We start from the raw sequence: 18,488 nt of genomic DNA on the forward strand, positions 1-18,488 counted from the left end.
AGAATCACTGGCTGTGTTATGGCCTGGAATGGGAACACTAATGCCTGAGAATGGAAAATCCTTCTAAAAGTAGTGGATTCAGCCCAGTACATAACAGGTAAAGCCTTCCCAACCATTGAGCACATCTACATGAAACATTGCTGTAGAAAAGCAACATCCATCAGGTCCTCCCCACCCAGGCCATGCTCTTTTCTCGCTGCTGCCATCAGGTAGAAATTACAAGTGCTTCAGGACTTGCACCACCAGGTTCAGGAACATTTACTACCCCTCAACCATCTGACTCTTGAGCAAAAGGGAAAACTACATTCATTCTATTTCTGGTGTTCCCACAACCAATGATTTCACTTTAAGGACTCTTATCTTTTTATTTCATGCTCTCATTATTTGTTGCTATTTATTCATATTTGCATTTGCACAGTTTGTTGTTCATTGATCCCATTAACAGTTAACTGTTAGAAACATAGAAAACCTGCAGCACAGTACAGGCCCTTCGGCCCACAAAGTTGTGCCGAACATGTCCCTATCTTAGAAATTACTAGGCTTACCCATAGCCCTCTATTTTTCTAAGCTCCATGTACCTATCCAAAAGTCTCTTAAAAGACCCTAACGTATCCACCTCCACCACCGTTGCTGGCAGCCAACGCAACAAGTTCTTTTGACTTGTTGCGTATGCCTGCAGGAAAAAGAATCTCAGAGCTGTATGTGGTGACATGTATGTACTCTGATAATAAATTTTACTTTGAACTTTAAACTTTGAATCAAATAAGTTCTCCCTATTATCTGTAGTCCTTTTGTTGATCATGTTATATCTGGATACTTTGGTTGATTGAATTGAATTTTGGTTTATTGTCATTTAGAAACCACAACTGCAATGCAGTTAAAAAATGAAACAACGTTCCTTCTGAATGATATCACAAAAGCTCATGACAAAACAGACTACACCAGAAAATCCACATAACATTTGGCAATCCCCAAATCCAGAGTCCGGAGAGGGTGCTGCGTATTAATATCGCGCTACCATCTTAGTGTGTTCCCTGGAAAGGAGCTCTAAACCCACCAGACAAAACAAGACTACCCAGACACACCAAATCAGGAGACCAACTCTACCACCCAACAAACCAAAAACTAAAGCTACAAGACCTACACAAAACCACATAGTTACAACAGTGCAAACGATACCATAATTGATAAAAAAAAACAGACCATGGGCACAGTAAAAATAGTCCAAAGATGTTAAAAGACTATAAGTTCGAAAGAAACCACCACACAGTTTCTACAAGTCCTCAGGGTCCCGATAGACTCGTCATACCACGCAGGCAGCAGAAGGGAATACCCCGCTATGGACTTCCACGGCGCTGCTGGACTCAGCTTCGCAGACACGGCACACAAGGAAAGCGCCATTGGACCCAGCCGCGCACAGTGAAAACGCCCCGACCGCAGCGGACTCCGAGTCCTTCGAACCTCTGAGCCTCTGACCGTCCCCAACGGCACAGCCTCTGAGCACCATCCTTTGCCGAGTGCACTATGAAGCCCCCAGCACCGGCCACAGGTTCTTATCCCTGAGGGCAATTTCTCTGTAACTCCTCTCTCCAGAGACCCTTCATTATATAGAAATATCTTTTGCACTATTTCTCAATTTTGTCAGCTGTAAGAAGTGACTGGTGGTATTCCCAAGGGTTAGTGCTGGAATCACTTCTTTTCAATTATCTGTCAATGATTTGAATGATAGAATTGATGGCTCTGTGTCCAGGCTTGCGTAGAACACAAAGTAGTGTTATAGAATCATAAGTAGTACAGCACAGAAACAAGCCCTTTGGCCCACGTAGTCCATGCTGAAACCATTTAAATTGCCTACTCTCATCAACCTGCATCAGAACTGTAACCCTCCATATCCCTCCAAGTACCTATCTAAACTTCTGTTAAAGGTTGAAATTGAGCTTGCATGCACCACTTGTGCTGGCAACTCATTCCACACTCTCATGACTCTCTGTGGGAGGAAGTTTCCCCTTATGTTCCTTTCATTTAAACTTCTCACCTTTCATCCTTAACCCTTGAGCTTTGGTTGTAGTCCCATCCAACTTTTGTGGAAAAAGCCTGCTTGCATTTACCTTATCTATAACCCTCATAATTTTGTATACCTCTATCAAATCTCCTCTCAATCTTCTACAATTGAAACAATATAAAAGTTGACTTGACTTGAATATAGTCCTAACCTATTCAATCTTTCCTTATAACAGAGTTATTCCAGATCTGACAACACCCTTGTAAATTTTCCCTATACTCTTTCAACCTTGTTTACATCTTTCTTGTAGGTCGGTGACCAAAACTTGCACAACGTCTCATACAATTTCATCATAACATCATATCTTCTGTACTCAATATATTGATTTATGACGGCCAATGTGCCAAAAATTTTCTTTATGACCATCTACCTGTGACACCAGTTTCAATGAGTTATGTACCTTTATTCCCAGATCCCTTTATTCAACCACACTCCATTCACTGTGTAAGGCCTACTCTGGTTGGTTCTATCAGTGCAAAACCTTGCACCTGTCTGCATTAAATTCCATTTGCCATTTTTCAGTCCATTTTTCCAAATGATGCAGATCCCTCTGCAAGCCATGATAGTCATCCTTACTGTCTACTACCCCCCCCAAACTTGGTGTCATCCACAAATCTGCTGATATAGTTAACCACATTATCATCCGGATCATTGATATAGATGACAAAGGACCCTGCACCAATCCCTGCAGCACACCAGTAGTCAAATGCCTTCGGTCAGAGAGATAACCCTCTACTACCACTCTCTGGCTTCTTCCACAGAGCCAATGTCTAATCCAATTTACTACCTCATCCTGAATGTCGAGCAACTGAACCTTCTTGACCAGCCTTTCATGTGGGACATTGCCAAATGCCTTGCTAGAGTCCACGTAGACAACATCCGCTGCCTTGCCTTCATCCACTTTCCTGGTAACTTCCTCAAAAAACTCTAAGATCGCTTAGACATGAATGACCTATCACACACAAAGCCAAGCTGCCTATCCTTAATCAGTCCTTGTCTATCCACATACTTACTGTCTATCCACGGCCCCTTAGAATACTTTCCAATAACTTTCCCACAACAGATGTTAGACTCACTAACCTTTAAATTTCTGGTTTCTGTTTACAGCCTTTTTCTAAAAAAAAAAGGCAGAACAACATTGGCTATCTTCCAATCCTCTGGTACCTCTCCTGTCACCAAGGAAGTTTTAAATATCTCTGCTAGGGCCCCGACAATTTTTGCACTTGCCTCCTGTAGGGTCCAAGGGAACACCTTGTAAGGCCCTAGGATTTATCCACCTGGATTTGCAAGCCACAGGGACCATGAAGTTGGTGCTGCTTTCCCTCATTTCAATAGAGTTTATATCTATCTCCCGAGTAAATACAGATGCAAAGAATGCATTTGATCTCCCCCATCTGTTTTGGCTCCACACGTGGATTACCATTCTGGTCTTCCAGAGGACCAATCTTGTCCCATGCAATCTTTTTGCTCTCAACATATCTGTAGTATCCCTTAGGATTTTCCTTTACCTTGTCTGCTAAAGCAACTTCATGACATCTTTCAGCCTTCCTGATTTCTTCCTTAAGTGTTCTCTTGCATTTCTTGTACACTATAAGCACCTTATTAGTCCCTACTTAACCTAAACATGCCATACACCTACTTTTTTCTCTTAATCAGGGCCTCAGTATCTCTTGAAAACCAAGGTTCCTTACACTTGTCATCTTTACTTTTTATTGTGACAGGCATGTATAAGCTCTGTACTCTGAAAATGTCGCATAGAGAGCGATCCCTGCGGAAAGCAGAAAGAGGGGGGAGGGAAAGATGTGCTTGGTAGTGGGATCCCGTTGGAGGTGGCGGAAGTTACGGAGAATTATACGTTGGACCTGGAGGCTGGTGGGGTGATAGGTGAGGACAAGGGGATCCCTATCCCGAGTGGGGTGGCAGGCGAATGGGATGAGGGCAGATGTGCGGGAAATGGGAGAGATGCATTTGAGAGCAGAGTTGATGGTGGAAGAAGGGAGGCCCCTTTGTTTAAAAAAGGAAGGCATCTCCTTCGTCCTGGAATGAAAAGCCTCATCCTGAGAGCAGATGTGGCGGAGACGGAGGAATTGTGAGAAGGGGATAGCATTTTTGCAAGAGACAGGGTGGGAAGAGGAATAGTCCAGGTAGCTACCAGGTGAGGCGACACTTCACCTGTGAGTTGGCTGGTGTGGTATACTGCGTCCGGTGTTGCCGGTGTGGCCTTTTATACATTGGTGAGACCCGACGCAGACTGGGAGACCATTTCGCTGAACACCTACGCTCTGTCTGCCAGAGAAAGCAGGATCTCCCAGTGGCCACACATTTTAATTCCATGTCCCATTCCCATTCTGATATGTCTATCCATGGCCTCCTCTACTGTCAAGATGAAGGCACACTCAGGTTGGAGGAACAACACCTTGTATACCGTCTGGGTAACCTCCAACCTGATGGCATGAACATTGACTTCTCTAACTTCCGTTAATCTCCCTCCTCCCCTTCTTATCCCATCCCTGATTTATTTATTTTCCCCCCTCCCCTTTTTGTTCTCTCTCTGCCCATCACTCTGCCTGTTCTCCATCTCCCTCTGGTGCTCCCCTCCCTCTTTCTCCCTAGGCCTCCCGTCCCATGATCCTTTCCCTTCTCCAACTCTGTATCCCTTTTGCCAATCACCTTTCCAGCTCTTAGTTTCACCCCACCCCCTCCGGTTTTCTCCTATCATTTCGCATTTCCCCCTCCCTCTCCTACTTTCAAATCTCTTACTATCTTTTCTTTCAGTTAGTCCTGACGAAGGGTCTCGGCCCAAATCGTCGACAGTGCTTCTTCCTATAGATGCTGCCTGGTGAAAAGATAAGTAATGATCTATTTGTGCTGTGGTTATTTGGTCCGGTGAATTTAAGTTTGCAGGCATAGTCTCAAAATAAAAGGACATCCCTTTAGAACACAAATGAGCAGGAATTTCTTTAGCCAAAGGGTGGTGAATCTGTGGAATTCATTGCCACAGGTGGCTATGGAGGCCAAGTCAATAGGTATTTTTAAAGTAGTGATAGATAGGTTCCTGGTTAGTATGGACATCAAAGGTTATGGGAAGAAGGCAGGAGAATGGGGTAAGAGGTATAATAAATCAGCTATGACAGAATAGCAGAGCAGAACTGATGGGTCAAATGGCCTAATTTAGCTTCCATGTTTTATGCTATTCCTCCAGTCTCTGCTACACGCATTAGAAATTTTGTATGTCTAAATATGGAATGTCATTGATGATCTGTGCTCCTGATCTTTACACTCTGACTTTTATAGGTGTAAATGCTGATTATGAAGAAACCAAGCTTGGTTAATTATCCTATACACAAGTCATCTGGAAAGTAAAATCAAACCCAGATATTAATTAACACCTTGAAGACAGAGAAAAAAAGACTTGTCCTTAGCATTATTACATCTCTTGTGAATGCAAAGTGCTTCATACGAAATTAATTATTTTGAATAGCTGTGCTATGTTTGGCTTGCATAACAATCTAACAGCAATCTGTCGTCTACAATGTGTCTTGAGACATATTTAGAATACAATAAGGTGCTCTCTCGAGAGAGAGAGGGAGAGAGAGAGAGAGAGAGAGAGAGAGACAGACAGACAGACAGACAGAAATTTGAATTTTTTTGGTCCAGTTAACAAAGATTTGATCTGGAAGGAATAAATAAGTACATGCAAGACTTTTATGCACTATTTTAAACCATTCCAACTTTTAAGCATGATAATTCAACAACCCTACAGACTAGAGATGCTTATTTGGCCAGACTGTGCCAAGACTTTCGGTTTTAGATGTCACTGGTGATGCCCAGTGACTACTTATTGGCAGCAAAAAAAAAACAAAACAACTACTAAATACCTTATTAATAACACTTTATTAATAATGGTCACCGCTAACAATCGAGAGGTGAGGAAGCCGAGGTGGAGGCAAGCAGAAGCAGAGGCAGAGGCAGGGTCAAAGCAGAGTCAAGGCATATTTGAGGCTTTCCCGAGGGTGAGGAAAGTCCTGATGTTTGATCGATTTAGTTGTTGGGCCAAATCGGAAGGTCGGGTACAGGGCAAATCATGGTGGCAGGGTCCAGTCCACAGAGCCATCTGAGAGTCACAAATATCCTGATGTTTGGACGATTCCTAAAAGTTCAAAGTACATTTTAGGCAAGATAGAAAAGGTCAAGGTGTTGGGACTGAAGGTGAGGGATGGGCCAGTTCTGCTTGCTGCTCCATGATGAACTGAGACTATGACCTGCTCTGGCTTCACTACATTTACTCGGCTCTGTGATGGACTGAGGCTGCGGCCTAGTCCAGCCTGGCTTTGTGTCTTTTGTTAAAATTCAGTTCTGAATAATGGTTCTTTTGGGGCTTCTTTGTTTTGTGGCTACCTGTAGGAGACAAATTTCAAGGTTGTATAATGCATACACACTTTGATAATAAATGTTCTTTGAACTTTTGGGAATGTTATATTTGAAATAACCGAACCTCTCAAATTCACCACTAGACATTTTTATAAGTAAATTAATGAATTAAAGTTCTTCCAATCAGTAACTCAGCGATTAATGGATCAGTACAGTACAGGTGATTAGATGATAGGTTAATATCTCATGCTAAGGAGTCATTATTAATTCAGTCTGTTAACATGTTTTACGTTTGTACAACATTTCATAAGTTCATGTAGATTCCTGGATGTGGGGCACGAAGAATGCCAGGAAAAGAGATGCTGCTGATCTAAACATGCAGTTGCATTTGGAACATATGTATTCATCAACTGAGCCACCAGCAACATCAACTCATCAGTCACTATTTCAATTGATAAGTCATACGAACGTGATAGACACCAAAAGGCAGCCATCCAAAAGCATAACGATTTTTCATTTTTTCCTATAGTCACTAACAATAGGCTGCATGTTTCTAAAGCAATAATAAATCTAGATGAAAGTATTGTTTGATCTGACATGAAGCAGTAAGATATTTGCTTTTTCCACAGCAGTTGGGTAAGACTAGAACTAGAGGTCATAGGTTAAGGGGAGCATGAGTGGAAACTTCTTCACTCAGAGATTGGAGAGAGTTTGGAACGAGCTGCCAGTAGAAGTGGTGGATTCAGTTTTGATTCCAAGACTTAGGAAATTTGGATAGGTACATGGATGGAGAACTATGGTCCGGGTGCAGGTATAGGACTATGCAGATCAATATTCTGGCATGGACTAGTTGGACTGTAGTGTAACATGACTGTGTATAACTAACTAAAAGAAAACAGTGGAGTGCTAATTTCAATTGATTAGTCACCAGTCACAATTAGCTACACGGACTTTTTTTTAAAACCACACTCTTACTGAAGGCAGGGCATTTTAGTAATAGAAAATACCAACTGTCTACAAAAAGAGAAAGTCAGTTTTATTTTAAAATGTGTGTGGCAGCAGTATGAGAGGTGGAGCTTGTCAAGATTTCTACAAAATAAATTTCTGCAAACTTGAACTGGGACATTTAATTTGTTCTGGTTGCTGATGGAAACTGAACCTAGCCCTAAACAATCTAAATGTTCTATGTTCTAAATCTTTATATCTATTTTCTCTATTTTTGTTAGCCAACTAACTAGTCATATCCAAGTAATTAATTATTTTAGTTTAAAACTCCAGTCTCAGAGTTAGGATACACACTCTCAAATTGAATGCAAAATTGTATATATCACTTCTCTTTCATGAAGAATCTTATACAGCAAGATTCTGAACTAATGCTGCCTCAATACACATAGTTAATACAAAATAGGATATTGCAGAGAATTCTCTCAAGTGCATTTCAATCCCATGGAACAGCCTTAGAAAACATGATGGATTCAAAGTACAAGTTGTGTGAATTTGCAAATAATTTCTATTTCACATTGACACTAAGCTTTCGAAATGTAAATGTAAATATGTCCAGGCCTGAAATGACCCCAAAAAATGAAAAGCAGGGAGAGCTGCTCCTTTATCAGAACTGTCTCTTTATTCTCGCTGCAACCAGGTCTGTATCACGTGAAATCACTTTAAACAGTGATGCTGGCTGCATGCTCATCCATGGAAAATATATTTGCAATACCTTCCTCAGAACCACCTTCCCAAAAAGAACAAAAATCTTTTAAAGCACTTGAACAATAACATGTTTATGATCTTAAAAATAACACTATTTGATCCTTACAATTCATTAATATTTACTCCTTCCAAACTCTCTGGGTATCTCTATGAAATATAATTATTGATTTTGTTTCACTGCAAATTTCTTTTACTATTAAACACATTACAAAATTAACTCTTCTGGGGTTGTATTGCAGTCTGATACAAAACAATCTGACATTAGATAATAGTAAGAGTTTAGTATGTTTCCTCTAAATAAAAGATAATAATTTATCCCAAGGGAAATTATTGCTGCAAAGATGCGCATGCAGAACTATATATACTTTAAAATACAAAATGTAAGCACGGAGTTACAAAGATACAAAATGTGCATTAAAAAGTAATAGTGCAAAATACAGATGTGCAATAAAACCATGTACTTCTATACTTGAGGAGGAATTGTAGTCTTATAGCCACAGAGTGAAAGGGAGAAATAGAAAACATTGTGACCATGCCATCTTTTCTAAAATAAACTTGATACAGTTTAACTTGACAGGAGCTCCAGTATTTTCATGTCATTGATACACAATGCTTCCTTTCCTTATCAAAAAATGGTTTAAAATGCTTAATTTTGCACTTTTTAAGAAAGTTATGCTATTGAAAGTATTCTTCTTGGAATCCAATTAAGATTTCAAATGTTCTCTGACTTTCTTTAATCTGTACTGGATCTAAATTTTGTATGTTCCAACTGCACAACACTGAGTACAGTACCTTAATCTCAAGTAGTAAAGAATCCCCATCCACTGATATGAACAAGTAATTGCTTGCTTTGCTATCTGTTTATAACTTCAAAAGGTAAAGATTCTGCAGCTGGCAGTGCCTCCCAGGACCAAGATGCTGTGTTATGTTGCACTACCCTTCAGAAATTAACAATTTATGCTAATCGCAGTTAAAATTTGCTGACTCTTTGCAACCTTGTTCGTTTGGTATGCAGAAATTATAAACGCATTATTCTACCCTCCCCTCCTGTCCACTACTCCCAACCACCACACACATCCTCAACTTTATGTCCAAGATTTGATAATCCTGCTACAATAACATCCTTTTCACATATCAACATGTTTTCTTTCAACTCACATTTGGTTCTTGTAAAATTCAGGAAACAATCTTTTGTCAGCTTATTTCGCAAATATCCAATTAAACCATAATCCAGCATTATTACTTGACTCTCTGGAATCTTCCTGGCTTCCCAAGGCCAGCAGCACAGTTAACGTCTAGCTACTTCATGTTGGTCTCTGCTAATACTAGTCTCAGTACTCAACAGAAAGGGCCATGCCATCTTATAATCATCTTTTTCCTATCACTTTCCACATTTGCAACTTCATTACATTGACATATCAGTGTTTTGAACATTCAAATGTTAACAAAGTGAGTTCATTTGTGTACCAACCAATGAAGAGCAGCGCTTCATGAAATTGTGCTACACATAAATATGAACATTTCTATTGACACAGATTAAATACAATCTTCTTCTTAAGTCCATCACCCCTACTGGGGCAACAGCTTGCCAGAGTCTGCTGTCCAGGGCCAGTCTTTCAAGTTTTCCCATTACAGCCCACTTTCTTGATGTACCCAGGGATGAAGTTTTTGGAGTTTCTGTTGGCATTGCTGCATCACTATTTTTTTTTAAAGAAACAGGATGGGTTGCTCGCCCCGTGCCCAACACTCCTCCTTAGAGCCTGGCTTGGTATCATTCATGGTAGAGTTAAACATACAATCTACTTTGCTAAAATATACACAATCTAATACAAGTTGTATTGTAACACTGAGGGCCCACAATCACAAAAAAACACATTCATGTCAATGGGAATGGATAAAATATGGAACATTTGCAATACACAGGTTAGAACACAGCTGGAGAACCTTGCATAGATCTAGTTCCCATGCTATAGGAAGGACGTGATTACATTCAAGAAGGCATGGAGGAGATTCACCTGGATGTCACCTTTGATGGAGTGTTTCAGCTTTGAGGAATCGTTTTCCTTGTAGCAGAGGAGGAAACTAATTGAGATGTACAAAATTGTGAAGACATAGATAGGGTAGATAGCAAGAAACTTTTCCCTGCAGATGAGGCATCCAAATCCAGAGGTAACAGGTTTAAGTTAAGGGATAGACAGTTTGGGGGGGTGGGGGGCTGAGGATCAATTGGCTGGCTGGAATCTGAAACCACACTTCCAGAGGAGTGGTAGAAGCAGGTACCGTCACAACATCATCTAGAAGAGCACCTGAATCACAAAAGCATAGAAACTTTGGTAAATTGGTTTATTATTGTTACAGGTACTGAGATAAAGTTAAAAACTTGTCTTGCACACCATCCATACAGATCAATTCTTTACAACAGTGCACTCAGGTAGTAGAAGGTAAAACAATAACAGAGTGTAGAATAAAGTGCTACAATTATAGAAAAACAGCAGTACAGGTAGGCATTAAAGTGCAAAGTCACAACTTATGAGGTCACGTGTCCATTCTGATCATAGTAGAGAACCATTCAATAGTCTTGCAATTGTAGAATAGCAGATGTCCTTGAGTCTGGCAGTATGTGCTTTCAGGCTTTAGTATCTGCCTGATGGGAGGGGAGAGAAGAAAGAATGTCCAGGGTGGTTGGAACTTTTGCTAATGCTGCCTGAGGTACTGAGAAGAGTAGATAGGGTCTATGGAGGGGAGGCTGGCTTCCACAATGTGCTGAGTTGTGTCCACAATGCTCTACACTCATGAGCCGAGCAGCTGCCATACAAAATCACGACAGATCCAGATACGATGCTTTCTATGGAGCACTGGTGAGAATCAAAGGAGACATGCCAAATTTCTTTAACCTCCGAGGAAGTAGTGGCGCTTGTAAGTCTGCTTGGCTTGATGTCAATGTGGTTAGACAAGAGAGGCACTTGACGAAGGGCCCGAAACGTTGACTGCTCATTTCTACAGATGCTGCCCGACCTGCTGAGTTCCTCCAGCGTGTTGTTATGTGTTGATTTGACCACAGCATCTGCAGTGTACTTTGTGTTTGATGCAACAATAATCTCTCACTCAATGTCAAAAAAAAACACGAAGAGCTGAATGTTGACTACAGGAGAACAAAACCAGAGGTCTGTGAGCTAATCTTTATCAGGGGATCAGAGGATCAGAGGTGGAGAGAGTCAGCAAATTTAAATTCCTCTATGTTATCATTTTAGAGGATCTGTCTTGGGTCCAGCATGTAAGTGCCATGACAAAGAAGGCATGACAGCATACCCACTTCCTTAAAAGTTTGTGCAGATTCAGCATCTCATCTAAAATTCTGACAAACTTCTATGGAGTACACTGACTGGTGGTATCATGATCTGGTATGGGAACACCAGTGCCCTTGAACAGAAAAGTCTTCAGAACATAGTGGGCAGAACCCAGTTCATCACAGGTAGAGCTCACCATTGAGCACATTTACAAGGACTATTGTCACAGGAAAGTTGCATCCAACATCTTGGACCCCCACCATCTAGTCCATGCTCTCTTTTTGCTGCTGCCATCAGGCAGGGTACAGGAGCTTCAAGTCCCACACCAAGTACAGGAACAGTTATTACCCCTCATCCATCAGGCTCTTGATCTAGAGGGGATAACTTCACTCACCTCAGTACTGAACTGATTCCACAATCTATGGACTCACTTTTAAGGACTCTACAGCTTGTATTCTCAATATTGATTATTATGTTCTTTTGTATTTGCAGAGTTTGCTGTTTTTGCACAGTGGTTGGTTGTCTGTCTCTGGTGTGTGCATTTTTTCACTGTTTCTATTGTGTTTGTATTTACTGTGAATGCCCATAAGAAAATGAATCTCAGGGTTCTATATGGTACTTCGATAATAAATCTACTGTGAACTTTGATATGTAATCAAATCATGGAAAATTGTTGGGGATTTACGCCTAAATTCATTAGTAGATTTCAATCTGATTCATATTTTAAATGTATAAATGGAACAGTTACTTTCAACAACTCCAGTGATGAATTCACAACCTTCAAGACACAATGTTGTGTTTATTTTAGATTTTTCTTTTGCTACTTAGTGAAAGTTGCTGTTGATGTGATTGGTTATAAAACAAAGAGGTGTTAAGATCAAAGAATGGTTGGTAAACTTGAGGTAAGCATAAGCTAGAAAATGGTTACATGCTGCTGTAGTTGTGGGTACAATGTGCACTAAAGATGGCCCACAATTACAAATCCTGTCAAAGGGAACAAAGTCAGCCTTAACTTGGTGAAGGGAAGCAGGAAATATTGTACAGTATCTCAAATGCATGTATTGACCACCAGAACAAAGAGTGCTCATCTTGCTCCTGTATGCCTTCTCATCACCCTCTGAAATTCTGCCAACAATCAGCAAATTTATTGATGGCATGAGTTGTGCCTAGCCACAAAGTTGTGTGTGTAAAGAGAGCAGAGCAGTGGGCTAAGCACACATCCTTGAGTTGTGCCAGTTTTGATTATCAGTGAGGTGGAGATGTTATTTTGATCCGCCAAGATTGTGGTCTCCCGGTAAGGAAGTCGAAGATCAAGCTGCAGAGGAAGGTACTGAGGCCCAGGTCTTGGACCTTCTTGATCAGAACTGTAGAAATGATTGTGTTAAATACTGAGCTGTAGACAATAAACAACAGCTTGAAGTATTAGTATTGTCCAGGTGATCCAAGGCCAGGCGAAGAGCATCCATTGTAGACCTACTGTGGTGAGAGGCAGTTTGCAGTGGGTCTGGGTCCTTGTTTAGGAAGGAATTCATCCTGACTACGACCAACCTCTCAAAACACTCCATTACCGTAGATGTGAACAACACAAATTCTTCAGATGCTGGAAATTCGAGCAACACACACAAAATGCTGGAGGATCTCGGCAGAGCAGGCAGCTTTTAAGGAAAAAAGTACAGTCGATGTTTCGGGCCAAAACCCTTCGGCAGGACTGCAGAAAAAAAGCTGAGGAATAGATTTAAAATGTGGTGGGAGGGGAGAGAGAAACACCAGGTACTAAGTGAAACCTGGAAGGGGAGGGATGAAGAGCTGGGAAGTTGATAGGTGAAAGAGACAGAAGGCCATGGAAGAAAGAAAAAGGGGGAAGGAGCACCAGAAGGAGGCAATGGGCAGGCAAGGAGGTAAGGTGAGAGATGGAAAAAGAATGGGAAATGGTGAAGGAGTGAGGGTGGGGGCTGGACCAGAAGTTTGAGAAATCAATGTTTATGCCATCAGGTTGGAGGCAATCCAAACAGAATATAAAGGTGGTGGTGTTCCAGCCGAAGTGTGGCCTTATCAACACAGTAGAGAAAGCCATGGATGGAGATATCAGAATGGGAATGGGAAGTGGAATTAAAATGGGTGGTCACTGGGAGATCCCGCTTGTCTGGCAGACGGAGTTTCAATGCTCGGTGAAGCAGTCTCCCAATCTACACCAGGTCTCACTAATATACAGGAGGCCAAACTGGGAGCACCAAACACAGTAAATGACCCCAAGAGACTAACAGGTGAAGTGGCGCCTCACCTGGAAGGACTGTTTAGGGCCCTGACTGGTAAGTGAGGGAGGAGGTGTAGCACTTACTCTGCCTGCAAAGATGTGCCAGGAGGGAGATCAGTGGGGATGGACAAATGAACAAGGGAGTCGTGTAGGGAGCGATCCCTGCGGAAAGCAGAAGGGAGGGGAGGGGAAGATGTGCTTGGTGGTGGGATTCTGTTGAAAGTGGCAGAGATTTTGAAGAATTATGTGCTGGATGTGGAAGTTGGTAGGTGAGGACCAGAGGAACCCTGTCCCTGGTAGTATAGCGTGAGGATAGGGGTAACAGCAGACGTGTGTGAAGTGTAAGAGATGTGGCAGCCTTGATTCTAGAATGAAAAGCCTCATTCTGAGAGCAGTTGCAGCAGAGACGGAGGAATTGAGAGAAGGGGATGGCGTTTTTACAAGTAGCAGGGTGGGATGAGTTATAGTCTAGGTAGCTATGAGAGTCAGTGGGTTTGTAATAGATATCGGTGGAGAAGCTGTCTCTGGAGATAGAGACAGAGAGATCACAAAAGGGAAGGGAGGTGTCGGAAATGGACCAGGTGAATTTGAGGGCAGGGTGGAAGTTGGAGGCAAAGTGGAGAGGTTGACGAGTTCAGCACGGGTGCAGGAAGCAGCACCAATGCAGTCATTCATTGTAGCATAGGAAAAGTACAGGATGGTCACCAGTGTAGACTTGGAACATAGACTGTTCCACATAGCCGACAAACTGGCACACTGTAGATGTGAGTGCTTAAAGGCAGCTCACCCAGTTCTTCTTGGGCACTGGTATTATTGCCCTTTTGAAGCAGGTGGGAATTTCTGACTGTAGCAATGAGACATTAAAAATGCCTTTGAACACACCTGCCAGTTGGTTGGCACACGTTTTCAGAGCCCTACCTATCTCGAAAGACATTCTGACGTTGGCATCCAAACAGAAATCACAGGGTCAATGGATCCTGCAGGGATCCTCATAGCCGTAGTTTTATTCTCCCTCTCAAACCATATATAAAAGGTGCTGACCTCAGCTGGAAGCGAGGGTCCTGCTGAAGGGTCTCAACCCGAAATGTCCACTGCACTCTTTTCCACTGATGCTGCCTGGCTTGCTGAGTTCCTCCAGCATTTTGTGTCTGTAGCATGGATTTCCAGCATCTGCAAATTTCTCTTGTCTGCCATTTATGTTAGCTTTCACTTTGTAGGAAGTAATGGCCTGCAAACCCTTCCAGAGTTGACGTGCATCCGATTCAGCCTCTAACCACTAACATTGCATGGAAGTTTCTTATAATGGGAGAGTTGAATGAAGAATGCTTAAAAGAACAGCAGTATATAACTCTTATGAAATTGTTGTTTTGGCCATATGTGTAGGCTATTAGTTGCACTGTGGTATAGGATAATGTCTTTCTTTGAAATCATGTTATCTGGCTAAAAATACAAAGAAAGATCGTGCTGTATTTTCACAAGGACCAAGGCAGTGAACAAGTAATGCCAATAGGCTTTTAGTCACTGATAATATAAATCTTTCACTGTAAGGATCTAACGACACCTGAACAGAACAGAAAAGTTATCTGTAAAATTCTTCTTTACTTTTCTTCCACCTTTTCTCCCTGCAAAACCTCCAGCTTCCCAACAAAGGAAGAATCTGTTCAACTTGGACACACCCAGAGCTGCATTCCTGCTAACTTCTCCAAAATCACTGCATGAGTATCCTTTCCTAGGCCAAGATCCACAGCACTGAGGCCCTACTTACACTCTAATGCATAGGCCACTTCATTCAAATGCCCAATAACAGACACCTGAATACAACCCTGTCACATAAAGAAATAGCAGATATTAAAAGACAGTCTCAAAAATCTCCATGAGGAAAATTACAACATTCTCAATGACACTTTGGAATTCCTGGGTCACAGCAAACTGGAGAAGCAATATTTGGAATAATATTGAGAATCTTATGTCCATGCCTTGGGAAAACACATAATCCCATGTAAATGGGAGACAAGAGTACCACAGCACAAACTACCTTCCTACCAACGCCATCGGGTGGCTGTCTGATCTGTGGAAGAGAGTTAAAGAAATGCAGATGCAGAGAATCTGGAAAAGAAACTACATGTTGAAAACACCTTTCAGATTAGTTGGCATTTGTAGACAAGGAAACATAAATTCAGGTCAAAAAGTCTGTCACAATTGGGAAAAAGACAAATTAAGTTTAAAGTTTTTTTTGCAGAGAGCAAAGTCAATGCACAATATTTAATTTATATTGAATAGTAGTGCCAGTGAATATTAAAAAACATAGCTGAAACCGATATTTCTAGCTGGGCCAACTCCTTTGTCTCTGTTTCAGAAAACGTTAAACTTTGTTGAAAACATTTATGACATCCCTCTCACAACACCAAACATTCACAATTAATCCACACAATATGCTGGATGAATTCAGCAGGCCAGGCAGCATCTATAGAAAAGAGTAAACAGTTGACGTTTTGGCCCAGACCCTTCATCAGTCTTAATGAAGGGTCTTGGCTCAAAACTTTGCTGTTTACTTCTTTCCACAGTTGGCTGTATTTTCAGCATCTGCAGATTTTCTCTAGTATGTGATTCACGATTCATCTTCCTTTTCTGCTCATTTGATCAGTAAAACTTAGTTTGATTAGCTATATATCTTCACCCAAAGATACATTTGAATCAGTTTGTTGAAATAACCTTTCACACAAAAAATGTACTTTAACAGTTAAAACACGAATACATCTACGCTCCAAATGTCAAAAATAGTAGAATATGGAGTAACGGCAACAAAATGAAGACAATTCAATTTTTTCACCGTACTATCCTACAACCTTTTGCATTTAAAACACAATTGCTTAATAAAGCACAGATCTCCTTCAGAGCAGTGCGTTATTAGGGTAAGGTCTTCGTTTCAAAAAGTTACATATTTCTCTTGCGTAAAATATACTTTATTCATTAAAATAACACGGGAAAAGGGGAGGCCATAAGTCCACAAACAGCATTTTTCCATTTTCACACTCCTATTTTTCCATGATACTTTGTCATTCTATAATTTGAGAAAAAAGTTCAGCTTTATGCCCTGTAGAATTTGCATCCATTTTTCTCTAAAAAATTAATTACACAGCAATACATAGAGACGAAAACCAACAGGAGGTTAGCCTTTTTCCTCCCTTTTTTTAATACACACGTTAACGCATGCGCGGTATAGATACCCGAGCCCGCGAAACAAAGCCACTGCGCATGAGCGTGACGCCATCACGTCACGCTGTCTTGTTCACGCCTGCGTGATAGGTCGGCGGCGCTCGAAGCCGCCGGAGGAGGGGGATGGGGGAAGAATAACAGTGAGTGTGAGTTACGTCAGGACAGGCCGCGTTCCCTCTCTCTATCCCCTCACACAGAGAACTCTGCGAACTTCCGGTTTTCCGTACCGCATATACCACAAATTCGGTAACTACTCACCCTCACGGGTGTCTCAAACTTTGGAAAAAGTCGCCGGACGATCCTCTGCTTTCGGTTATTATTTTTTGTTGCTTTAGATTTTAGTGCCGCGCGCCGCCGCAGTGATTCCATCCATCTTGAATTTGACGTCATCCCACACTAGGGATGAGGTCATTCCATGGACTGCTCGTCATGCACGCTGCTTTCGGATTGGCTGAAAAGCCAAACGGCAGAGGCGGGTCTTAAGCGTAATTTCCGATAATGTCTGTCAATCACACGCAAAAAAAATGTTGGAGGAACTCCATCAATCAGCGTTTTGGCAGGGTTTTATATTTAAAAAAAACAATTCTAGTTCTCGGGGTGGGGATGGTTTGATCTACAAGCATAAATTTACATTTGTGTCATACAACACGTAAGTTATTAAAGGCAGTAAGAAACTACTCAACTCAGCTCTTAATTAGATATTACCAAGCGGCATGTGAACTGAAATTTAGAAGTAGCAGCCAAAATTTCTTACGCCCCTAAATACTGCTTTGCATGTGTTTCCTGTGTAGCCATGTTGGCGGTTCCTCGGTATACCGCTGATGAAGGGAGTGGGGCTTTCACGCTGAAGTGTCTGAGGCGTGGCTCCAATTTTATTAAAAGTGGGCTTGGCTGAATGGGAGCAGGAAAGACAACAGTAGAGCTGTGTAGGGAGATCGGCTCAGAGAGGAGAATTGGAAAGGAAGGGACTGAGGAGAAAAGTGGAGTGGAAAGGGAGAAGGTAACTGGGGGAAGTGGAATGGGGAGGGAAAAGATGAAAAGGATAGTGAGAAGGGGAGAGTACAAAGTGGGAGAGAAGGGAGGCAGGAAGAGACTGAAGAACAGAATGGAGTGATGGGAGGGAAGCACGATCTCGGGAAAAAGTGGGTTTAGAGAGTCCTGAGGTAAATGTGAGAGTGGGATGGAAGAAGAGGCAGGGTGTGAAAGAAAGGGAATATGATTGGAAAGATGACTAAGGGGAGGAAAGATCAAAAGGGTGGGTGAAATAGGAAGAGAAGGATGGAAGAATGTATTGGGAAGCTGAGGTGGGCAGTGAGGTAGAGAAGAATTGGAGGGAAAGAAGGGAGAAGAAATATATGGGGGGGAAGGAAACAATGAGATAGGAAAGAGGGTGAATGATAGTGATATAGATTAACTTAGTTAATAATAAATACAAGGTCTATAGTTCCAAACATTCGAACTTTTAACTTGGAAGCCACAATTGTTTGAATGATTTGTGGATCAATAGCACATGCAGTCACTTACCTGAGTGGATATCTAACAGAAGGACCCCATCTACTGATACCAAAAGATAATTTGATTGGCAATG

General features: G+C 41.7%; 1 protein-coding gene across 1 annotated transcript in view; it reads right to left on the reverse strand.

The window, feature by feature from the left end:
- The window catches only part of zbtb21 (zinc finger and BTB domain containing 21), a 42,568-nt gene extending 25,245 nt beyond the window's left edge, over nucleotides 1-17,323 (reverse strand). Inside the window, exon 1 of the mRNA XM_073045035.1 lies at nucleotides 17,159-17,323. The gene's annotated coding sequence lies outside the window, so the exon portion shown is untranslated. The remainder of the gene's footprint in view (nucleotides 1-17,158) is intronic.
- Nucleotides 17,324-18,488: the final 1,165 nt, after the last annotated feature.

Source organism: Hemitrygon akajei, chromosome 5 (assembly GCF_048418815.1).
Source record: "Hemitrygon akajei chromosome 5, sHemAka1.3, whole genome shotgun sequence".
In the NCBI taxonomy this organism is placed as follows: domain Eukaryota; kingdom Metazoa; phylum Chordata; class Chondrichthyes; order Myliobatiformes; family Dasyatidae; genus Hemitrygon; species Hemitrygon akajei.